Source organism: Notamacropus eugenii, chromosome X, assembly GCF_028372415.1.
Source record: "Notamacropus eugenii isolate mMacEug1 chromosome X, mMacEug1.pri_v2, whole genome shotgun sequence".
Classification (NCBI taxonomy): Eukaryota; Metazoa; Chordata; class Mammalia; order Diprotodontia; family Macropodidae; genus Notamacropus; species Notamacropus eugenii.
This window is the reverse complement of record NC_092879.1, coordinates 635,849-662,386: the sequence shown is the minus strand read 5'-3', so window position 1 is coordinate 662,386 and position 26,538 is coordinate 635,849. Positions and strand designations below refer to the sequence as shown.

The 26,538-nt window shown below is 36.3% G+C and overlaps 1 pseudogene; it reads left to right on the top strand.

Annotated features, from left to right (window-relative positions):
* The first annotated feature begins 1,423 nt into the window (after positions 1-1,423).
* LOC140515775 (F-box only protein 3-like) lies at positions 1,424-26,362 on the top strand (annotated as a pseudogene).
* Positions 26,363-26,538: the final 176 nt, after the last annotated feature.

Genomic DNA, 26,538 nt, shown 5'->3' with positions numbered 1-26,538 from the left:
TGGTGGCAAGAAAGATGATGGCATTCCACAACATGTCTTGTTGCTACTGAATATGAGGTGAGTGACCATATGGGTTTGACCTAGTATAATAATTCTGATGTTCTTAATGAATGCATTTTTGAATCTTCCAATAGGGATCAGTCAGAACTTTTGCAAAATAAACTTTGAAATTAGTCCACTAATGAATTAAAATGTTAATAGTATAGGAAACAGAGGAAGGAATTCTGTTTCCACAGGTTATTCAGAGTTGTGACCTAGCACGGTCAGAGTAAAGGCCAGAAATTTGTGTTCACGCTAGATGAGGTATGTGAGGGAAAACCTATCAAAGAGGAGAACATGAAGTCATATAGCAATAGATGGTGTGGAGGGAGGTTCAAAATTCGGAACAGTATAAGAAGCTTCCATTGGTCTGAACAAATTGTAATCTTCCTGTAACCTTACTTGGGAAGCTACCTGTCCATTCAGGGGGAGTGAACCTAAAGATTAACAAAAGCTTTCCTGATTTCTCAACAGCTATTGTGCTTTGTTTAAGGTGAGCATGTTTCTCACAGATGGGGACTAGTTAGTTGGGCTCATTTATCACAATAGTTATATTAATATTTAATCCTGACACAAATTGTAGACATAGGTAATATCATAAAATAGCATTGTTCTCTTTAGACTTTCATCTTAGGGAGCTGAGGAGAAATTGTCTGAGAAGACATTACTGAAAAAATTGCAAATTCTAATTTATTAAAATTCTGGATTTTAATTTGGAACAATATAATGTTAAACTATTTTTATATTGTTTAGGATCCCTGAGATGTTCACAGTGCAAGCAAACATATTATTGCTGCGTAGCATGCCAAAGAAGAGGCTGGGAATTTTTGCTCCATGCATTATGAGAGTCAAACCTTTTAAGTTTGTAACTTTCTATTTTTAAACAGAATGATTATCAGCTTGGAGTCACCACAGAAATAATAGGATGTACTAAGAAAATAATATTTTCCAATGTACAAAATCTGCAGCTAAGAAAATCTGTGTAAGTAAAGGCGTTAATTACTTATATAATGTATTCAAACATTTTCAAAGGATTGTAAATGGTTACGTTTTTATATATCCCCAGCCACCTTTATTTTCTTCATTGTTAACTTTTGGTGAATTTATGATTATTTTCTTTGCAGATATCATTGATAAAATCTTTAATATAGATTACCTTTTGCAAACTGTTTTGAATAGTCTTTGAATCTTTTGTTTATTAATTGTTTCTAAGTTTATGTTGTAGTTTGAACGTTAGTAATTGCATATTTTCATTCTTGCTGCCAAAAAGGGTACAGTTATTGAATTCAAGCACCCACGTGAATTTTATGTACATATCTGTTCTTCCGAAGTTTTAGGATGTATCAGAAAACTTTCTATAAGTTTGAAAGAATCATATATGAACATGGTGCCTCAAGAGGAATACATCCCTATTAAAGGGGAAATCTGTGTTGCCAAGTACTCTGTGGACCAGGTAATCTCTAAAATGAAATAATAATAAGTAATAAGTATAACTAGTGTACATATTTTTTTTACCACTTTATCATTTAAATAATCCATAGGAATACCAGTGCTTAAAAAAATCTATCAAGAGTTAAATCTAGTCTCATTTCCTCTTTTATACTTGTATGATTTGCTAGTTGTAGGTTAGTGACTTTTTAAAATAACTTGTACATATTCAGTTGAAACCTAAAATGAACAGTATTACAGATAAAATATTTCATTGTAAATACTAAAATATACAATAATTGTAATAAATTTTTAGGGAAGCTTCTTGGGATTCCTTGGAAAGAAAAAAAACCAAGTTTTTCTTTAATGTCTACTTAGAGTAATGGAATTTCTTTCCATTTGTGTAAAACATGGATTAACTGAATTTTGTCTCAGATTCTGTAATTCTGTAACAACGTGGTGTTTTATTTTCCTGTAGACCTCAACAGAGTATTAGGAGGGTATTAATGTATAGCAGAAGAAAGCACACGTGTTATATATTGATTATAGAAATGTAGAGGTTATTCTAATAAGCCAAATTCAGCAGCTGAACAAAAATATTGAACTCTTCCTCCCTTCTGTAAGAGTTTTTTCATTTTTGTTTTCCATTAAGCTCTTACTAGTGTAAGATTTAATTCTAGGGAATTCAAGATTTCCCTGCAGTTTTCCATGAGGCACTGTGAACAGGCTTTAGTAGTGGTATTTTTCCCTCCAGAATATTAATTATGAAATTTTACCAAATCTGTGGGGATTTTAGATTTTGAAAATGCATGTAATATGACAAAAGTTACCCATTTTCTTCTCCCTTTATCTCAGGGACATGCTTTCTAGACCATAATGTGTAGATCTCTTGTTTATATTTGAAAGACAAGTTATAAATGTTGATTGATTATACCCAAATTAATTTAGTAATTGTTGGTTTGAGATGTATTACTTTGGAAACTAGTTTTAGTGCTCTAATATGCAGATTGTGTTGTGAATTCACATATACAACACTACCTTTTCTTGTTCTGTTCTTTGACTACATCTGAGGGATAGCCCTGGGGCAGTAATACATTAAGGCAAACTCTTTGAAAACCTCACTTTCTTTACTATTCTTCCTTTTTCCCTCTCTCCTTCTTTCCTGCCCTCTTCTTCTCTCTCGCCCCCCACCCCAGCCGCTTTCTCTTACCTTAGGAGTAGGGATTGATTCATTATGTTTCTGTCCATTGAAACATAGTAGGTACTTAATAAATATTTAATTACATTTTTCCTTTTAAAAAATGTGTATTTATTAAAATTTTGGTCACAGATGAGGGATTATTTTCACTTCTTAGTACATCATTTTGTTTTTTTAAAATTAAATATAATTTTGTCATAGAAGTTCTGAAATTGTTCATGTTTTCTACAAGTGGTCAGACTTCGTGAGATGAGGATGGGATATTATAAAATGAAGATGGAGAGGTTGTGGATGGCTTTAAAAGCCTAAAAGAGAAGTTTCACATGGCTATTACTGGAAATAAGTTTTACATGATTGCACATAAATAACCTATATCAACTTACTTGCTGTTTTAGGGAAGGAAGAGAGGAGGAAGAGAGAAATTTTGGGAACTCAAAAAAATTTTTAAATAAATATTAAAAATTGCCTTTACAATGTAATTGGAAATAATAAAATACTATTTAAAAATAAATAGAAATTTTGTATTTTATCCTAGAGGCTATAACTAGAGTCTGCAGTTAAAATTGTTTCATATGACATAAAATAAAGGGGTTTTAAAAAGATTTACTCCTGTGATTTCTCTAAACCAAAACAACTGCAAATAAATGGACATGTAATGCACATTTGCACAGTGGTTGGAAATAAAAAGTTGTTTTTATGAAATTTTAAAGTTTTACTTAAAAATTTGTGGTTTATGGATAATGCTTCAATGTAAAACACAAACTTAAATGTCTTTATAGGTTCTTAAGGAGGAAAATCAGTGGTCATTGCCCATCCTTTCTATCTAGAATACCTTTCATCTCTTTGAGGCCATAAAATGTTTTGTTGCCAGTGTACTTCCAGCAGAAAAAAAGTGGGAATAATGACTGTACCAATGCTATTAAACCCCTAGTAGTAGAACAGTATTGTTCCTTTAAAATCCTTGATATATTTATTACAAGAAGAAATGATTTCTTTTACTGTTGGTGTTTGGCTACTAGGCTTTGATAAGATCAGAAAATAACTTATTTCTCTATCCTTCTGTAGAATTTCATTTTTCTCATGTATTTTCTAAGTATTCCTTAGAAGAAGGTAAGGAAACATGAGATTCATCCCAGTCATTTTTAATAATTAGCCTTTGTTTTTTAATTTGGGAAAGAGCTTCTTTCCTTCCCTTAAGTAATCGATATTTAAGTCTGGTCAGTAAAGTCGCTTTGAGGAGTCTGCACAGATTTGTATTTCATCTCTGTATCAAGAAAGCATTGTAAGCACCTAAAATAATTGGTCTTTATGATTTTTTTAAGGACTTTGTATTCTAGACTTCTAGAATTTAAAATTAGTCTTCTTTGATTCAAGCCTAACGAATTTAAAATGGTGGATTTTAGTGAATTCAGTTAATATAATATACTTAACACTGATCTCCTTTTCAGTTTTTGATATCATGTCATAGCAGATTTTGAATTTATATGTTGAAATTACTGTAACTGAATAGAGCATAGGCTTTGGACTTAGGAGAACCTGAGTTCAAATCTGACCTCAGTCACTTTACCCCAATTGCCTCCAAAAAACCCTCAAACAACAACAACAAAAAATAGTTCTTAACTCTTGTCAGGTCTTTTATTTTTTAAATTTTTTTGCTGTTTATTTATTTATTTAGTTTTAGTTTTTAACTTTCTTTTCCACGAAATTTTCAGTTCCAAATTTTCTCCCCATCTCTCCCCTCCCCCTACCCATAATGTCTTGCATTCTTATCACTCCTTCCCTCAATGTACCCTCCCCTCTATCACACCCCTCCCTTCCCTTATCCTCATCTTCTCCCTTGTAGGGCAAGATTGATTTCTATACCGCATCACCTGTATTTCTTATTTCCTAGCTGTGTGCAACATTCCTTCCTAAAACTTTGAGTTCCAACTACTCTCCCTTCCTCCTTCCCACGCATCCCCCCTGAGAAGGCAAGCAATTCAATATAGGTTGTATATGTGTAATTTTGCATATGACTTCCATAATAGTCATGCTGTGTAAGACGACTATATTTCCCTCCATCCTATGCTGCTCCTCATTTCTTCTGTTCTCTCTTTTGACCTTGTTCTTCCCCAAGAGTGTTTACTTTTAATTATTCCCTCCTCCCTTTTGCTCTCCCTTCCATCATCCCCCCTACTCTGCTTATCCCCTTCTCCTCTACTTTCCTGTATGTAAGATAGACTTTCATACCAAATTGAGTGTGCATGTTATTCCTTCCTGGAGCCAAATGTGATGAGAGTAAGCTTCATTTTTTTCCCCTCTCACCTTCCCTTTTTCCCCCTCCATTGGAAAAGCCTTTTCTTGCCTCTTCTATGAGAGATAATTTCCCCCTTCCATTTCTCCCTTTCTCCTTCCAATATATTCCTCTCTCTCACCTCTCTGGGTCTCAGCCCTGAGTTGCAGCCCTGGGGTGAGGAAGAATGCTAGTTGGTGTGGTGGAGCTGGTGGAGGCTCTGGAAAGGGAATTTTACTTGCATATCCTGGGCAGAAAAGCTTTGGTAGCTCCCAGACCAGAGTGCAGGCCAGGAGAGGAGCAAACTCCTCTCCCTTGATTGTATGACCTTGGAGGAACTGAGAACTTACAGGTCCCCAGAGTACACCCCCGTCATGACAAAGGACTCAAAATTTAAGTAAATGGCTATGAAAATGGCCAAAAAGGAGAAAATAAGACTATAGAAGGTTACTTTCTTGGTGAACAGGTATCTTCTTCCATCCTTTTGGATGAGGAAGAGCAGTACTTACTATCAGAAGAAGACATAAAAGTCAAGGCTTCTGCATTCAAAACAAGGAGAAAATATTACAAGCAGCTAAAAAGAAACAACTCAAGTGTTGTGGAAATACAATCAAGATAACACAAGGTCTAACAGCATCTACATTAAGGGATCGAAGGACTTGGAATATGATATTCCAGAAGTCAAAGGACCTAAGATTAAAACCAAGAATCACCTAGATTTTTGTACGAAATTGAATATGCATATTATTCGTTACTTATACCAAATGTAATGAGACTAAGCTTTACTTTTTCACTCTCACCTCCCCCTTTTCCCCTCCATTGAAAAAACTTTTTCTTGCCTTTTTTATATTCCTCTCTCACCCCTTAATTTTATTTTTTGATGTCATCCCTTTCTATTCAACTCACTCTGTGCTCTCTGTCTCTCTCTCTGTCTCTGTCTCTCTCTCTGTCTCTGTCTCTCTGTCTCTCTCTGTCTCTCTGTCTCTCTGTCTCTCTGTCTCTCTCTCTCTGTCTCTCTCTCTCTGTCTCTCTCTCTCTCTCTCTCTCTCTCTCTCTCTCTCTCTCTCTCTCTCTCTCTCTCTCTATATATATATATATATATATATATATATATATTTGTGTAATCACTCCAACTACCCAAATACTGAGAAAAGTTTCAAGAGTTACAAATACTACCTTTCCATGTAGGAATGTAAACAGTTCAACTTCAATAAGTTACTTACGATTTCTCTTTCCTGTTTACCTTTTTAGGCTTTTCTTGATTCTTGTGTTTGAAAGTCAAATTTTCTCTTCAGTTCTGGTCTTTTCATCAAGAATACCTGAAAGTCCTCTATTTCATTGAATGACCATTTTTTCCCCTGAAGTTTTGCTGGGTAGGTGATTCTTGGTTTTAATCCTAGTTCCTTTGACTTCTGGAATATCATATTCTAAGTCTTATTGTAGAAGCTGCCAGATCCCGTGTTATCCTGATTGTATTTCCTCAATACTCAAATTGTTTCTTTCTAGCTACTTGCAATATTTTCTCCTTGACCTGGAAACTCTGGAATTTGGCTACAATATTCCTAGGAGTTACTCTTTTCAGATCTCTTTCAGGAGGTGATCAGTGGATTCTTTCAATATTTATTTTGCCCCCTAGTTCTCAAACATCAGGGCAGTTTTCCTTGATAGTTTCATGAAAGATGATGTCTCGACTCTTCTTTTGGTCATGGCTTTTAGGTAGTCCCTGGGGCCACCTGGGGCCAGAGCCAGGGCAGGAGGATGCTGCTCCCTTCTCATGCAGGTAAAGGAGTTTTCTCACTGACCTTTGAAGCTGTGTTTGGAGTTTGTGGGTTGAGCAATGTGAGAACTGCTGCTGCTGGTGGTGCCCTGAATTCTGTTCCAGGTCCTGCTCCTGCTGGCACCGTTTGGCCCACACTGGGCTGTGCTCTGCTCCACTCCTGGTGCAATAGACCTTTCCTGTCAGTTTTCCAGGCTGCCTTGGGCTGGAAATCTCTTTCACTCTGTTGTTTTGTGACTTCTGCTGCTCTAGAATTTGTTCAGAGTCATGTTTTACAGGTATTTTACGGACTGTGGGGGCAGAGCTTCCAGAAGTGTGTCCTTCTGCTCTGTCATCTTGGCTGCACCCCCCAAAACTTGCTCTTAAGAACAAGTGATAAACTTATTGGTGAACAGTTGGTTTTAAAAGCTGAAGCACCACGTAAACATACACAAAGTGATAAATCTGTCAGCCACATTGACTTGCCCTTTGATCCTGATGTTCTTCAAGGTAAGACTTCATTTAAAAATGTATTTGTTCCAATAAAACATATTCTTTTAAAGGTATATTTTAGAATTTCCTCTTCCAAGTCCACATAATTTTCCAATAACAATTTAATTCCGTGAACATCTGTTGAGTACATATTGTATATAAAACACTGTTCTTTATTCAGTTTAGAATCTTGCGTATAATTTTTCATAAAATGAATTATGTATTAGATCCAAACTTCAGTGATTTTGTCAGTAACTATTAACTGTTGAAATGCTGTAAGAAACCACTTTGTTGAAAACTAATATTATATACAGGGGAATTGATAATACCTGAGAAGAAACTTGTCCTGCTTGACTTATGCCCTGAGTTGACATTCTCCAGCCTAAATAGTTGTTTGGATACTATTTGTTTTCCTCTCTTTGTTACCTCAAAAATGATACTGTCAGGTATTATTTCAAAAAAAGTTGTATAGTGAAGGAGAAGGCACAAAAAGAATATAGCAATAAAGCAATTTGTTAATACTTGCTTAAGCATACATAGCAATATCTGTATATCTAGAGATCTCTGTGTGTGCACACATATGCACACACACGCACATATACACATGTGTCTCCTGGACCTAATAAAGTATAAGCATTTGGAGAAAGAAGGAGTACAATCCAACTGTGCTATTCCTGTCCTTTTATATTTTTCTTCTCAGGTATTATCTCTGCTTTCTGTGTGTGTGTGTGTGTGTGTGTGTGTGTGTGTATGTTTGTGTGTGTGTGTGCGTGCGTGCATGTGTATCTGAGTTAACCATTGTATGTGTGAACAGATCATAATTTCTTTTATGGTTCTCTTTCCTATTTTTTTTTTGTTTGAGATGTTTGTGATGGTTAATGATTGTAGATTTCACAGACACACATGCCCCTAGTTCATTCTCCTCATTGTATAAGTCATTATTGTTTGGCATATAAGCAACTAAGAAGTGCTTGTCCTCATCCCCAGTGTACTAATTCCACCAAAGTTACCATCTTGTTTTAAAATAGTCTTATTAATAGTATCTGGCTACTGATAAACACTACCTCCACTAAGATGAAGAGGGGAATGTCTATTACTTTTGAGATCTATACCATAGCTAGATGCTATTTTTTCTGAGCATTCTTTATAAATAGAATAGAAAGCACAGAAATAGTGACACAGACTAGTATGTCTCTGGGAGAATATAAGTCCTATATTTGACTTGTCCTAATGAAGGGCCATCATTGCCTGTTGTGACCCAAGGTCTACTGCGCAAATTCTCCAGAGCAGTGGTGTCAAACTCTGAACCAAATCAAGATGTAATTGAAAAATGTGTATCAAAATAAGTAAAAATACAGTACCACACAGATGTTAATTTGTGGTTTTTCTGAGTCAACATATAGCCTACAAGAGTCCATTTTTATTTGTGTTTGACACTACTGCTACAGAGGACACATCTCTTGGGCCTGATGGAAAAGCACAAGTATTTGGAGAAAAAATTGATACAGTCCAACTGTGTTATTTCTTCCCTTTTATACTTTTGTTTTGAAGTATTATCTCTACTTCATTCTTCTCAGACTATACTTTGGAACATCTGGGTATGCCAATTGCTTAGGACTGGGGGACTTTGCCTGTGGTTGGTTCCTTAAAAAAAAGAAATACATTATTATATTTATGTCCTTCATAGGCCTTATAAGATAATAAAGCTACCTACATGTGTAATTTTACAGAAGAGGCTCCTAACATGTACATGTGTCTTGCTTTCTCTTACTCAGTCTCTTATACTCTTATCTCTCTAATATTTGCTCTCTCACTATGAGTATCTACAAAACACTGTGCCGAGAATAGAAAGATAAAAGTGAAACAGCTCCTGTCCTCATGGAACTTATGGTGTAATGGGGCTAACATGCCTATATGCAAAAGAGAGATACAAGGTAAAATGGAGGGTTGGTGAATGGGACGCATGCATTAGCAATTAGAGAGGGTTAGAGTAGATTTTACTTTTAGGAGAAACAGTCCATCACTGGGACAAAACTCAATGCCTTTTCAGCATAAAAGAATCTGCCAGGTTGTGTCCTGGTGAAACAGTTTTTGGGAACCTAGAGTCACCTGTTTGACAAAACATGGCACTGAATTATGGATTTAACCTCTTATTTTTATTCCTAATGAATTAAGCTTCCTAAATTCTATTTTTGCAAAACTAAAGTATTTTAAACTGAATTAACATTTTCACTGTATAAAGGTCCAGAAGCTTGAAGGTACCAGATACAATCTATTTTTCATGCTGTGGATCGCACTAACAAATACTAATATGGTAAATTTCTATTTATGTGCTTAGATAACCAGATAACTTAGATAACCAGAACTTTTTTCTTTTACAGTACCAAATAGTGATAATTGGTATTTACAATCTTGATATATATGTATATATACGTATATATATATTATATATGTATATGTATACAGGCCTTCAAAATCATGAGCTAAAAACTGTATGATTCTCATGGTATTTGAATAATGAATTTTTTTGTGTGCTTCCTGGACTTTGCAGTCCCCACAAGATAAGCATCTACTATCCCTTTCCTTTTTAAGCTGACCTTAAAAAAGCCATCTGGTAGAAGTAGTGAGTTCTGTTACTACTTCTCTCATTCACTTCTCACCTGTGTGCAATATGATTTCTGGATCCCCCTCCTCGGAAACCACTTTCTTCGGAGTTACCAGTGAACTCTTTTTAATCACGAAACCTTATGGTCTTTTCAATATCCCATCCTTCATGACAGATTTTATAATGTTGATCATTTGTTTTTTCTGGGTTTTTGTGACACAGATTTTTTAGTTCTCCTCCTATGCCTATATGACCACTTAAGATTCTTCTTACTTGCTACATTTTCATCACTGTCTCCCTCACTCGCTGTGCATCTTCTCTGAAGTCCCTGTCCTAGGCCTTCTTCTCTTTGTCCATATATTCTCAATTTGATTATCTCATCAGCTGTCATGGGTTCAACCATCATCCCAGATCAATATATCCATCCCTCCAATCAGTCAGCAAGCATTTATTAAGCACCTACTATGTGCCAGGCATTGAGATAAGCACTGGGATGCAAAGAAAAGTTAAAAAAAAACCCAACCCAACCCTTGTTCTCAAAGAGCTCACAGTCTAATAGGGGAGGCAACATGCAAACAACTATGTATAAATAGGATATGTAAAGGATATATTGGGAGATGATGTCAGAGCAAAGGCACTAAAAGTAAAGACTAATTAAGATCTTATTCTTAGTTAAGAGTTTAGCCAGGTAAGCTAGGAGGCAGAAATGAACAGAGAAGAATTCTAGTTTCATGGATAGCCAGTGAAAATACCTAAAGTTGGGAGATGGATTGATGTCATATATGAAGAAAAACAAAGAGACTAGTATTATTGGATCATGTAATGCGAGAGGGGTGAGAGTAACATGGAAGAAGACTGGAAAGGTGGAACTTGATTGGGTTATGGGGAGCTTTAAAAAAGCAAGTAGAGGATTGTATGTTCATAGAGGCAGTAGGGAGCCACTAGAGTTTATTGAATGGAAGTAAAGAGGGAACAGTCAGACTTGTGCTTTAGGAACATGAGTTTGAGAATTGAGTGGAGGATCACTGGGAGTCAGGAGACTTGAGACAGGGAGATCAACCCAAAGGCCTTTGTACTGTTCCAGGCATGAGCTGATGAGGGGCTTCACCAGGCTGGTGGAAGTGTCAGAGACGGAAAGAGGGTGTACACAAGACTTATTACAGAGCTAGAAACAACAGGACATGACAACTGATTGGATATAGTGGGTGAGAGAAAAAGGAGTAGAGGATGGATTCAAGCTTAGGTAATCATGAGGCTGGTGGTTCCTTTAACAGTAACAGGAAAGTTAGGATGAAGGAACTCTTGGGGGAAAGATAATATATTCAGTTTTGGACATGTTGAATTTAAGATATCTATAGGACATACAGTTTGAGATATCTAGTGAGCAACTGGAGATGTGATACTAAAGGTCAAGAGACAGATTAGGGCTGGTGCAGATCTCAAGAATATTTTCAGAAACGAGGGTTAAAATGCAAAGGATTTTCTGATTTATCAAAAGAGATTTGCCTAAGAATCCTGATTAATCAAGGTTTTTACTATATCTTGGTGTTTCAAGACAATGTTTTCTAATTCAGCAACGAAAATTTTACTACTGTATATACTTTTCTGCTTCTTGCATGGAAATTTATGTTTGGAAGACTTAAGTAATTGATTATGAGGTAATAAATTATCAACTTCAGTTACACAAATCTGAGTTGTATGGAGTTGCTTTTAAAATATTATAAAATAGGCCTCAAATAAGATCTTTTTCTTAAAAAAAAGTAATTTCAGTTTAGAAGCATATTGAAAGCTAAAACCAGCTTTGTACCTGATTTCATCTTTTTAACTAATATTGAATGTTAGCTACGTATGGAGAACTTTACCAAAACATCTAGGGACCAAGAATTCTGACAACCCTGCAAGTAACAGAAGTCGAAATAAGAATGAATGTCTTTAAAAAAAAAACTACAGAGGACAACATATATGCACACAGGTTTTTACAATTGAAATGATAGATTAACTTCTATTCCTGTTAGTCTTAATTAAGATGTAGTGTGTACAAGCTCAAACTGCTCACAGAATAACTTTTAATATGTTCTAAACAGACCAAGAAAAATTAAATTTGGTGGCAGTTAACAGAACATTGCAACTCTCAGAAAAATAGAGTACTCTTTAAACCATGAATTGGAGATGTGTGCTATGCCAGATTGACAAGTAAGGATCTTTCCATTAAAGCAGTAGTAGCTACATGTTTCTTTTTATATGTAAGTAGAGATTTGAAATATTTTAAGTGCTAAGCTTCTGAAGGTATAATTAGAATTATTGAAACACAGAATTAGAATTATTTTAAACTTAGAACAAAGTATTAGAATTAGTATCTGAGAACACAGAATCAGAAATGCTACTATAAAACAATTAATATTAGTCTTGCAATGATAAAGTCTGAGAACACAGAATTAGAATTAAAATCTAAAAACACAATTAGAATTAAAGTCTTAGAACACAGAATAAACAGTTTTAGAACACAGAATTAGAAACAAAGTCTTGGTAAACAGATTTAGAATGAGTCTTAGAACACTTAGAATACAGAATTGGGATTAAAGTTTTAAAGTACAGAATTATAATTAAAATCTTAGAACATAATTAGAATTAAAGCCTTAAAACACAGATTTAGAATTGAAATCTTAGAACACAAAATTAGGACTAGTCTTAGAACATGGAATTAGAAATAGTCTGAGCATCCAAAATTATAATTAAAGTCATGGAAAGAAGCATTAGTATTGTTCTCAGAACCCAGAATTAGAATTATTCTTAGTGCACAGAATTAGAATTAAAATCTTGGAAAACAGAATTAGAATGAGTCCTAGAAAATAAAACTAGAATTAAAATGTTAGAGCCCATAATTAGAATTATATTCTTAGAGCACAAAATTAGTATTAATCTTAGAAAACAGAATTAGAATTAAAGTCTTTGAATACAGAATTAGTATGAAAATATTAGAACACCAAATTAGAATTAAAGTCTTGGATGCAAAATTACAGCGAGTCTTTTTTTTCATACCAAAATGAGTGTGCATTTTATTCCTTCCTTTAGTCGAATGTGATGAGAGTAAGCTTCATGTTTTTCTCTTACCTCCCCTCTTTTTCCCTCCATTGAAAAGTCTTTTGCTTGCCTCTTCTATATCAGATAATTTGCCCCATTCCATTTCTCCCTTTCTCCTCCTAATATATTTCACTCTCACTGCTTAATTTCACTTTTTAAAGATATGATCCCATCCTATTCAACTCACTCTGTGCTGTGTGTGTGTGTGCGTGTGTGTGTGTGTGTGTATGTGTAATCCCACCAACTACCCAGATACTGAAAAGGTTCGAGAGTTACAAATATTGTCTTTCCATGTAGGAATATAAACGGTTCAACTTTAGTAAGTCCCTTATGACTTCTCTTTGCTGTTTACCTTTCATGCTTCTTTTCATTCTTGTGTTTGAAGGTCAAATTTTCTTTTCAGCTCTGGCCTTTTCATCAAGAATGCTTGAAAGTCCTCTGCTTCATTGAGTGACCATTTTTTTCCCCTGAAGTATTATACTCAGTTTTGCTGGGTAGGTGATTCTTGGTTTTAGTCCTAGTTCCTTTGACTTCTGGATTATCATATTCCATGCCCTTCGATCCCTTAATGCAGAAGCTGCTAGATCTTGTGTTATCCTGACTGTATTTCCACAATATTTGAATTGTTTCTTTCTAGCTGCTTGCAATATTTTCTCCTTGACCTGGGAACTCTGGAATTTGGCCACAATATTCCTAAGGGTTTCTCTTTTTGGATCTCTTTCCGTTGGTGATTGGTGGATTCTTTCAATATTTATTTTGCCCCCTGGTTCTAAAATATCAGGGCAGTTTTCCTTGATAATTTCATGAAAGATGATGTTTAGGCTCTTTTTTTGATCATGGCTTTCAGGTAGTCCCATAATTTTTAAATTGTCTCTCCTGGATCTATTTTCCAGGTCAGTTGTTTTTACCATGAGATATTTCACATTATCTTCCATTTTTTCATTCTTTTGGTTTTGTTTTGTGATTTCTTGGTTTCTGATAAAGTCATTAGCCTCCATCTGTTCCATTCTAATTTTGAAAGAACTATTTTCTTCAGTGAGCTTTTGGACCTCCTTTTCCATTTGGCTAATTCTGCTTTTGAGAGCATTCTTCTCCTCACTGGCTTTTTCAGCCTCTTTTGCCGATCGAGTTAGCCTATTTTTCAAGGTGGTATTTTCTTCAGCATTTTTTTGGGGTCTCCTTTAGCAAGGTGTTGACCTGCTTTTCATGCTTTTCTTGCGTCTCTCTCATTTCTCTTCCCAGTTTTTCCTCCACCTCTCTAACTTGATTTTCAAAATCCTTTTTGAGCTCTTCCATGGCCTGAGCCCACTAAATATTTATTTCATATGTTTGGGATACAGAAGCCTTGACTTTTATGTCTTTCCCTGATGGTAAGCATTGTTCTTCCTCATCAAAAAGGATGGGAGGAGATATCTGTTCACCAAGAAAGTAGCCTTCTATGGTCTTATTTTTTTTCCTTTTTTGGGCATTTTCCCAACCAGTTACTTGACTTTTGGGTCTTTTGTCAAGAGTAGGGTATACTCTGGGAATCTGTGAGATCTCAGTTCCTCCAAGGTGGCACAATCAATGTGTACTGGTCTGGATGCAGAGAGTGATTTTTGTGCCCAGAATCTTAGCAGATACCTCTCCACAGCAACCTGGCCTCCAGTTCTGCCAAGTCAGTGCTGGGGGCTGATTTTCAGATAAGCTGGATGGGCAGGGCTGCCATTCAGTGTGAGACAAAGACCAGCTTTCCCAGGGCCTCCACTTAGGGCTGAGGTAAGACTAAGCTCTTCAGTGCCCCCAGGGGTTTTTAGGCTCCAACAATGGAGCTTCCATATGGGCTGCTGTGCAGGCTCTGTGGCCACTACCTGCTGCCGGAGCTATGGGAAAGCCCTTCTCCCTTCCTGGCCTGCTGATGAAACCCCGTCACTGACCTTTGGGGCCTGTGGGCTGAGGGATCTGAGGCCCCACTACTGCGACTGGAGATTCTGCCCCCGAGGTGTCCTCCTCCCAGAATCTCGTCGTGCTACTCTGCCACTCAGCCAAGGCTGGTCTGGGCTCCACGCTGTGCTCCGTGTCCAGTGCAACCGATGTTTCCGTGGGCCTTTCAGGTCACTGTGGGTTGGAAATCTTCTCCACTCTGTTGTTCTCCACTTCTGCTGCTCCAAAATTTGTTGAGAGTCCCTCTCTACAGATATTTTATGGGCTGTGGGGAGGACCCTGTGTATGTGTGTCTTTCTAGTCCACCATCTTGGCTCTGCCCCTCTACAGTGAATCTTACAGCACAGAATTACAATTAAAGTCTTAGAATACATAATTAGAATGTAAGTCTTTGAACATAGAATGAGAATTAATCTTAGAACACAGAATTAGAATTAAAGACTTAAAATACAGAATTAGAATTAAAGTCAGAACACAGAAGTAAAATTAGCCTTAGAACACAGAATTAGTATTACTGTCTCAGAACATGGATTTAGGATTAAAGTCTTAGAACAAAGAATGAGAATTAAAGTATATTAACAGAGAAGTAGAATTAAAGGTTTAGAACACAATCAAAATTACTCTTAGAAAACAGAATTAGAATTAGTCTTAGAAAACAGAATTGCATTTAATGCCTTCGAAGCTAGAATTCACCTTAAAATCTTAGGACACAGAATTATAATTAGTGTTAGGACACAGAATTAGAATTAAAGTCTTACATCTGTGAATTAGAATTAAGATCTTAGAACACAGAACAAGAATTAGTCTCAGAATAGAGAATTAGAATTAGCCTTAGAATACAGAAATAGTATTAAATTCTTACAACACAGAATTAGAATTACTCTTAGAATACTGAATTAAAATCCTAGAACACTGAATTAGAATTAAAATCTTAGAACACAGAAATAGAATTAAAATCTAAGAACACGAAATTAGAATTAAAATCTTGGAAAACAGAATTAGAATGAGTCTTAGAACACAAAATCAAAATTAAAGTCAGAATACATTAGAATTAAATTTTTAGAGCACAAAATAGTATTAGTCTTAGAAAACAATTAAAATTAAAGTCTTAGAACACAGAATGAGTTAGTCCTAGAAAACAGAATTAGAATTAATCTTAGAACACATAATTACAATTAAAGCCATAGAACACAGAATTAGAATTAAAATCTTAAAACACAGAATTTGAACTAGTGTTAAAACATAGAATATGATTTAAATTTTAGAACACAGAACGAAGATTTAAGTCTTTGAACATAGAATTAGAATTAATTTTAGAACACAGAATTCAAATTGAAATCTTAGAACAGAGAATTAGAATTAAAATCTTAGAACACAGAACAAGAATTAGTCTTAGAACAGAGAATTAGAATTTGTCTTAGAATACAGAAATAGAATTAAAAGACTTAGAACACAGATTTAGAATTACAATCTAAGAAAACAATTAGCATTAAAGTTTCAGAATATAGAATTAGAATTAAAATCTTAGAACACAGAATTAGAAATCAAATCTTATAATAAAGAATTAGAATTGAAGTCTTTGAATAAAGAGTTAGAGTTACTCTTAGAACACTGAATTAAAATCCTAGAATCCAGAATTAGAATTAAAGTCTTAGAACCCAGAATTAGAATTAATGTCTTAGAACACAGAATTAGAATTAAAGTCTTGGAACACAGATTTCGAATTAGTCTTAAAACAGAATTAAAATTAGTCTTTGAACTCAGAATTTTAATTTAAGTTTTAGAATACAGAATTAGAATTAAAGTCGTAGAACACAGAATTAAAATTAGCTTTAGAACAAAAAATTAGAATTAAAGTCTTAGAACAAAGAATTAGAATTGGTCTTATAACAATGAACTAGAATTAAAGTCTTAGAACACAGAATTAGAGTTAAAATCGTAGAACACACAATTAAAGTCTTAGAGAACAAAATGAAAATTAACATCTCAGAACACAAAATTAGGGTCAAAGTCTTAGGACACAGAATCACTGCACCACCCTCATTTTCATGTACTTTGTGGCCAGAGTGATCTCTTTTGAGTGATCATGGGCCTCATATAGTAAGCCCAATAGTACTCTGAGGCCCTATTCAATTACCATGTCATTTTCCTATTGATTGTCTCTCTCAAAAAGGAATCCCTTCCCCAGGACATATTCTAAGACACTGGCAAATGCTTCTGGTCTCTGGGGTCACTTTGGGTTTTTCTACTCACAGAATCAAAGCAAAATTATTTCTGGGGTCATATTTGCCATGGAGTCTTAGTGAGCCTTAAGAGATTCATGGAGACAGCTAGTTTGAGGATAGTGTTTGAGGCTACCAAGTCAAATTTGAGCATTGGTTTTGCTAGACTAGGGAAATGAGGAAAGGCTTGGCCTGGATTGCTTTCTTGGAAAGGGGAAGGAATCAAGCAGCCCTATTTCTACTGAGGTTCTTTTCTTAGGCCCCCACTACTCTCTCTCTAGGCTACTTGAGCTTCCTCCTCAGAGGGAGAGAAACATTTTTGGCTGGGGACATTGGGAGCCACTTCACTGCAAAGAGGCTGAGAGTGAGCTCGGAGACCAAGCACAAGGAAGCAGAGGAAAGTTCTTTGAAAGATAGTGGTTTCTTTTGTCCTCTGAGTTTTGGGGAGGGGAGGGAGCTTCTGTGTCAGGGGAGCTCCATTTCAAGCTACTGCCTAGTTCTGACATTCTGTTTTCTATATGACAAGGTCATTTCCAGCTGCTATACTTCTGTGACCACAGATCAGATAAGGCAGGAAGCCACCTGTACTGGTTTTCTAGCTGCAAATTTCTTTAAAATGCAATTTTATTTTTAATTCCAAGTTCTTTTCCACCCGCTCTGCCTTCTCCATCTATTGAGAAGGCAGGAAAAAATAGGACCCATTACAAATACGTGTAGTTATGCAAAACAAATTTCCACATTAGCTATGATCACAAACATGCAAAAAGAAAGAAAACATGCTTCAATCTGTACTTGGAGCCCTTCTGTTCTCTGTAGGTAGATAGCATATGTATTGTGATTTCAAAAGGGGTTCGGATTCATCCAATTATGTATGATTAAGGAAATTTATGGTTCAGATTCGCACCTACAATAAGACACATTTGAGAAAAAGAAGCTGGATATTTTATTGATTTACAGAAAAGGCAAATGCCTGAACAGTTTAGAGCTACAGCAGAAATAATTAATATAGCCTAATACTAATATAATTATAGCAATATTAATATAGATATAAAAGGAAATAGAAAAACATCACCAATTCGAGGAGCACCAACACCTGAATTACATCAGCTGGGGAATCCCGGGATACAGCGTTCAGGGTCCGAATTGGGAGCAAAGAGGTCCCAGGCAGAGCGTCCTCTCCATGGGTGAGATTCCGAGGACTTGCACTAAGCGAGGGGAGTTTATAGGGACCTAGACAAAGAAGGCTTTTTGCCAACGGCTCCGCACACTGTTCCAAGCTGGTCAGGCACATGGCCATGGGAATACAGGTGTTTGTTCGCCAAGGACATATCATACGGGGGCCACAAGATATAAGCTAATTAATCATATAGTGGGAGGACTAGCCAGATCCTCCAAGTATTATCTATGTGTTCCGGGAGTGGCTAGTTCCCAAAACATTAAGGCATGGCCAACTCGAGCATGTTATGTTCCTTGAGAGGTCACCAAAAGGACAGAGTGAACTTACTTTATTCAAGGGATATGAAATATTCCTTCAGCATATTTTATGGAGTCCTTGTGATTCACAAGGCTGATTGTATGTTTCAAGATGAGAAGATTTCTCCATAATGAATCTATCGAGGGCCTGATGGAAAAGCCATAGATGTCCACAAGGAGTGCAGCACTGTGCTAAGCTGTGGAGATATAAAGAAAAGCTCCCCCCCCCTCCCCCAAATCCCTGCTGGTAAGGAGGTTGCCATGAATTGGGAGAGACCACAAGGGACCCATAACATACAAACCAAATATAAGATTGAAAATTGGGGGGGGAGGGGAAGGTTAATCTCAGAAGGAAGGCACTAAGATTGAAATCAAATGCCTACTTGAAGTAAATGAAACCGTCCTGTTTATTGTTCTTCATCAGTGGATCTGAAACAACGCAACATCCCAACCATACTCAAGTTTATATCAGTTTCCTGCCTATATAATTTCATTCAGACCCAGCAGAGGAAAAAAAGTATCATGTGTAGGAACGTTTCTGCCTGAACAGCAATCTGGTAAATTCTTTAAATTATATTTGAGATTGCCTTTTTCTCTAACAAATCAAATTTGAGCATGTGTTTTGATAGACTAGCAAGTTAAGGTTTTCTATAGTTCTTATTGTTTCTATAATTGGTTAACTCAAGTTGGGTTAGTATTGCTGTCAATTGGTAGGGAAGAGCTGTTTAAAAGATCATGAAATCTCTCTTTTTGCTATTAGATTTCTGCCTGAAGGATGATTCCTGAAAAGACGTGGGCCAGGGGGAGGAGGGGCCATCTTTAGGGAGAATTAGAAATCTATTACGTTTCTGAAGTAAAATGCTTTATTTCCCACTGGGTTTGCATCATTCTCTATCAATTGGATAGCTCTATTGAAATCCAAAGTAATGGAATATTGCAACTGGGGAGCAACACTTAAATCCAATTCAGTTCATCTCATGTCTTCGTCCAAGAGCTAGTGGATCTCTCTCTTCTTCACAGCAAGTGGCTGTTTACAGAAGAAATCCTTAAAAACTTGCAGTGAAAAAAAATATACCATAATGTAATCTTTGAGACCTAGCTTTGTGACAAGTCATACAGTCCATTTCTTGAATTAAAAGATATGTTCCACAATCTACCTTGTTCACACCCATAAGGCTTCTGTTTCCATTATTGATAAGACATGTTTGAATTCAATCAAAAGCAGCAATATTTCACCAAATGTCGGACTGCTGAGGATATGAGTATTCTGGAAAAGTAGTCAAATAAAACACAGTGCCATCTTTATGGACATAGATTAAGAACTAGAAATTTCATAACTTCTAAATGGTATGGATGAATGGTGTGGACCTCAGCAATATCATTTCCACTGAGTTTGTTTGTGATACAAAATAAATGCACATAAATCATCAGAATTTCCACATACTACAAAAAACTCAGTAGAAAGAGATAATCGTTTTTCAAAACCGCAAAATAAATAAAATACTTAAGAGTCACCCTGATCAGATGAACCCATGGAATATGTGAAAACAATGACAAAACACTTCATGCAAAGAAAGACAGATCTAAGCAGCAAAAGAAATATGAAGTGCTCATTGGTATGCTCAGCCAATAAAAATTACAACTCTACAAAAATTAATTTACTTATTTGGTCCCACACCAATCACACTGCGAAAGACATTTTATAGAACTAGGAAAAAAAGTAGTGAAATTTATCTGGAGACAACATAAAGTAAATAATTTGAAGGGGATAAATATCTTAAAATATGAAGAAATGCAACAAAGCAACACTGGAATTTAAAGTATAATACAAAGTGCTGCTGCTGAAAACAATCTTGCACTGGCTGACAAAGGGGTGGATCAGTGGAATAAAGCAGGTAAACAATAGAAATGATTACAGTAATGTAGCATTTGGTAAACCAAAAGATCCAAGCTTTGACAGCATGAACTCACTGTTTCACAAAAATTTCTGGGAAAACTGGAAAGTAATTTGGCAGAATTAAGCATAAATTAACATGTCACATCGTGTATCTAAATGGTCAAAATGGATACATGATTTTGTTGTAAATGGGGATGTTATTAGCAAATGAGGGTAGCAAGGAAAAATGTACCTGTTAGATCAAGGGGAAAGGAAAGACTATGAACAAATAGAGAGAATCATGAGAAGTGAAATAGATAACTTCAATTACACAAAATTTAAAAAAAATGTTTTGTGCAGAAATTAATAAAAATAATAATGTAGCCAACATGTGAAGGAAAACAGCCAGATGGCAAAATTTGACAGCAAGTTTCTCTAATGAAAGATGCTGTTTCTGAAATAAAGAAGGAACTGAGCCTACTTTATTTTTTAAAAATGAGTCATTCTTCAATTGCAAAATGGACAAAGAATATGAATAGGCAGTTTTCAGAAGAAGGAATCAAAGCTATCAGTAATCCTATGGAAAAAAATGCATTTGAAGATTTCAGGATCTAGCCCATGCTGAAGTGGCAGTGTAGTGTTGTGACTTCATTTAAGAACTACTACTGGCAAAGGAAAAGATTTTGAGAAATCACTCATTAGCTAGATTTAGTCTAAAGAGTAAGGTCAGATAAAGATCTGGAGAATCCTGTCCACTCCCTTTTCAGGATAATCTCTGGGAAGCCCACAGTACATTTAATACAATATAAATGTTGGATATGGTAAATATATATGTGTGCTTATGTGCATATACATTGATTATTGTAATCAGTGATTATTGTAAAATATGTTAAATACTTTCTTCTGGTGTTCAAAAAAATAAATAATAAAATGTTTCCTGAAAGTAACACCATGCTGAATTCGAATTTTTAATCCGCAATTTCCATTTTATGGGTAAAGTTGTGACACTCAGATTCTAACCTATATTTACTTGTTCCTTATTTTCCTCCTTCTTATTTTTCCTTACTTTTCTTCTCAGTCTATTTATCCTGCTCCTCCTCACACCTGTTTTACATTTTCCCAATACCTTACCCTCCTATACCTTAACTTACCAATCCCTCCAAGAGTCTCTCCCTTGTCCTCTTCCCCCACCTTATCTGCTTGACCTCTGATTTCTTTTTGATTTTAGAAGACATACATACATACATACATACACACACACACACACACACATCTGTTGTTACCTCTTTAACCCTTTCTACATGAGAGTGAGGTTCCAGCACTACATACCTTCACTCCTGCTGCCTTAGTCTGTATCAATTTTTCCGTTTATCTCTCATTTGTTTGACATAATTACTCATTTTTATCTCTCCATATATTTTTTAGTCACCCCATTGTACTCAGCTCAGCAAGTCTTTTCTTTCAAACTACCCAAATAATATGACAATCGTAACAGCTCTGCTAATATTTTCAAATGTATGAAGTAAACTATTTGACCTTACTGAGTCCCTTATAATTGGTCGTTAATTTCTATCATATACTTCTCCTAGATGTTATATGATGAATTTTCCCTCACATTATGGGGTTTTTCTTACAATAACATGAAAGCCTTTGAGGTCATTAAATATCCTTCTATTTTTCATTAAGGATTATATTTCACTTCCCTGGGTAAGTTACACTTAATCAAAACTCCAGCTCTTTTGCTGTATAAAATATGAACCTCTATGGTTCTTCAGTGTAGTAACTACTAGGTCTTTCATATACCTTATTGTGGCTGCATGATAATTAAATTGACTTTCGTTGTTGTTGCTGCTTCCAGTATTTTCTCCTTACTATGGGAGCTTTGGAACTTAGCTATGGCATATAAGACTGCAGAATCTCCTACAGAATACATATAAAGATAGAACATATGAGCACTGATATGAATTATTAGGCAGTATAGGAGAGAATTCATACATTCACTATATAAGGAGAACATATTAATACTCAGATGAATGAATACATAGAGAGAAGAGGTAAGTACTTGGTGAGTACTTGATCAAGTCCATGGCCAATGGAATATAGAAATCCACATTTTTGAGGCAATATTTTAAAATCTTCCACCATCCTTTTCCATAAGACTTTCCCTAGGAGGTAAGGTTCTCTGCCTGTCTTGCCTTTGGCTGCCCTATCTCTCCATGTCCAAAATCACTCCGATATTGCTGAAGGCACATTTGAGACGTTCCTTCATGTCCTCACCTGGATTTCCAATTGAAACTGATTAAAACTCATTATTGAATGATTTATTATGGGTTCACAAATGTGGGTGTTGAAGATTAGGGTCAAGTCTTTCTGTGCATGAGTATGAGCTTGTCCCAAATTCATCCCACTCGGTGCTCCATTATTGGTGCACCAATGTGTGGGAAATGTGAGAGTGTGTTTTTGTAGGCTTCTGTGTCTGTGCCCGTGTCCTAACTTCCATCCCATTCCCTGGACAATCATAGCTACCACATTAGAATAGGTCAGATTGGAGTATATTTTAATGGAGACCACCTCTTTCTCTATGGTGCTTTCCATTGGATTTATATTTATTACAGTATTTGCTCCAATCAGTTTGGCCTATTGATGAATATTTATAGCTTTGCTGGTGAAATTGATCTCTTATATTTCTGGTCTGATTTTTACAAAAACTTGGATTTGGTAACTGCTTCTAGATCTTTAGGTTATTTTGTGGAGAGGACAGTCTTAGTGATAGGTATCCATGAGGTATACCTGTGCAGGTTGTGGGAGAAGCAATTGTTCCCTGGTGGGCAGAACCCTACTGACATGCCCAGGGTGGGAAAGGAATGGGCACATGAGTTTTCAAGGGGTCATTCCAACTTCTTTTCCCATTCCTGATTCCTGGAGCATCCATCTGAAGCTGAAAATTCCCACGTCTATTCTGTTGACAACTTGCAACTTCTTTCCCATCAATGAAAGTTCAACTGCCACTCAGTTCACCTTTGCCAAGCAGTTCCGAATACCTGGCTCTCCATGGCTTGCCTCCTTTGCTTTGCCACTACTGCCCCATTTAGCATGTCTTCCTTTACTTCCTTCTAGGTTTTCTATTCTTCTGTGCTGTGCATTCTTTAGTTTCTTTTCCCCTCCCATGAAGAGTACAATAAAGAATGGATACACACACACACACACACATACACACATATACATTTACACAGACATATATATGTGTATGTGTATATGTATATATAATGTATAAGTTTATGTATATATGTGCATATATACATATATCTATAAATATACACTCATAAAAATATATGTAAGCACTTCTATGCTTATTTCCTCCTATCTGTTTCTCTGAAGGTGGATAGCATCTTCCTTCAAAAGTACAGGTCTTTCCATATTTTTCTAAATCAGCCAGTTCAGCACTTCCTATACCACAGCAATATTCCAACACATTTACAAATGTCTGAGACATTGTCTAAGATAATTTTCTTCAATTTTCTTCATTCCTTCTGTTCTTGGCTATATAGGTTTTATGTTTACAAGAAAATTTTAATTTAAAATAGTCAAAATTATTCTTTTTTACATTTCAGCAATGCTCTTGCTGTATAATATACTTTAAGGTCTGATACTGCTGAATCGACTTGTTTACATGCTTTTTTCCCTGCTATCTTTGAAGTTCCTGACCTTTTTTTCTTCCAAATGAACGATGTTATTACTTTTTTCTAAGTAATTAAAACAATTTTTTAACAATTTAATTGGGAAGATCTTGAACGAGGTAAAAATTGTCACTTTAAATGTTATATAGGCTTTAACTACTCATGAAGAATAAATATTTCTTCAATTATCAGAGTTTAACTGTATAAAACATATTTTATGTTTATGTTCACATAGTTCCCAAGTCTGTTTCAGCATATATTCACTTACGTATTTTACACTGTCTAGAATTTAGATTGGTTTTAGATATATCAAATATTGTTGCTGACAATGTAGTTTCTCTAGTTTCGACTTTGGATTTAATCTGTTTTAACCATAGCCTTTTCTGAGTTTATGATTACATACCCTGCTTTTCTGCACATTTAATTCAACTGTTATTTATTTTATCTTTCTGTGTCTCTCATTTTTATACTGTTTCCTGAAAGCAACATCATGTTGAATTCCAATTTTAAACAGCTCTCTATTTATATTTTATGGGTAAATTCATGCCATTCACATACTGATCTACAATCACTTGTAGTGTATTTTCCACCCTCCCAATTTTCCTTGCCATCCTTCTCACCTTATTTATCCTACCCCTCCTCACTCCTCTGTTTCACTTCTTCCCACTATGTTGGCAACACATTCCTTAACCTACCGACCCCTCTAAAATTCTCTCTCTCATCTTCTCTCCCTGTGCTATCCCCTGGCCCTCTTTTTTCCCCTTGAATTTAGAAGACATGTATGTGTGTGTGTGTGTGTGTGTGTGTGTGTGTGTGTGTACATGTGTGTTGTTCCTTCTTTAACCCATTCAACATGAGAATAAGATTACAGCACAACCTGCCCCACATCCTCCTAGTTAGTTGTGTCTCAGGTTTTCTTTTTATGCTCCGTTTGTATGACATGATTACTCCTTAATATCTCTTCCTACACTTTTATTTTTAGAATCTGCCTAGGCGGAGGAGCTGGCTCTGTGCCTTGAGCCGCTGTCCACTGATCCCCTGCTGCTCATGTTCTCCTTCCTGGACTATCAGGACCTCATCAGCTGCAGCTGCATGAGCCGAGTATTAAATCAGCTCTGGCTTTTGTCAGAGGCAAAAAAAAAGGCAGAAGAATGAAAGTTTGAAAACTCTCTTTAAAGACACTTCTATTGATCTTCTATGGAATATTGCTTGTGTAGTATAATGTTCCATAGTGAACATTATACTACTCTTAAAATAGCCTGGGATGACCTGGAAAGATATTTGGGGCAGAGGTGTCCAAGGATGATCGGATCACTGAAAGACGGTGTGGAGGAACGCGAGCTGGGCGCTGTGGAAGTGAAGATTGGGTTTAAGCTTCCCAGTGACTACTGTTGCTCCTTCAGGATCCACAATAGGCAGAAGCTGGTGCTTCCCAGGTTGATGGGAAGCATGGCCTTCTCCAATCACGACCGTTCCAAGGATTTGCTGGACATCGAGCCGGCTGCAGGTGGATTTCAGCAGAGGCAGGGTCTGAAGTGGTGTCTCCCGCTCACTTTCTGCATACACACTGGGCTGAGTCAGTATATTGCATTGGAAAGTGTAGAAGGCTGCAACAAGTATGAGATCTTCTATCAGTGTCCAGACCAGATGGCTCGGAATCCGTCAGCAATTGATATATTTATTACAGGTGCTTCTTATTCGGAATGGTTACCTCTTGTGTTAATAATGCTGTAACAGGGGCTATCCTGTCATCAGAGACCAGATTTTCAGGTATGTACATGATAAAGGATGTGTGGCAACAACTGGAGACATCACAGTGTCTGTGTGCACATCATTTCTCCCAGAACTTAGCCCTGTTCCTCAGCCTCACTATTTCTTCACTTACTGAATCAGAATTGAGATGTCTACAGGTGCTCTTCCTGAGAAGACGTGTTATTCATACAGAAGATATTGGAGAATCACCAACGTTCAAGGTGAAATCGAAGAGATTCAGGAGCCTGAAGTGGTCGGAGGGTTTCCCATCCTCAGTCCTGGCCAGGTGTATGACTACACCAGAGGTACCATGTTCTCCACCACATCAGGATACGTGGATGCCTTTAATCTTCTTTACTACGAGGACAGGATATTCCACATGACCTTTCTCTGATTCCATATGGTGTGTTCCACCTTCAAGGTCTCCACAATCCCAAGGAAAACCAGCCATTATGAATGTTCTGTGATGGAAGAAAATGAAGATGATTCCACAGATTCTGATGACTGTGGTGGACATAGACTCACCAATTACTCCCTGGCCCTCCACCACTGTCCTTGTCACACCTGAGCAAGCGCCTCAGTGTTTCTGAAGAATGTAAGGAATTATTGGCTATCTATGGGTAGCAAGCTGGCATTGGACCAAGCTGTGGTTTCTAACAGATATTTATCTCAGGAGTTGATTTGGGCTTTTTGTGTTTTGTGTAAGACAGAGGAGGTGGAAGGAAGGCTTTTTTTTCCTTTTGT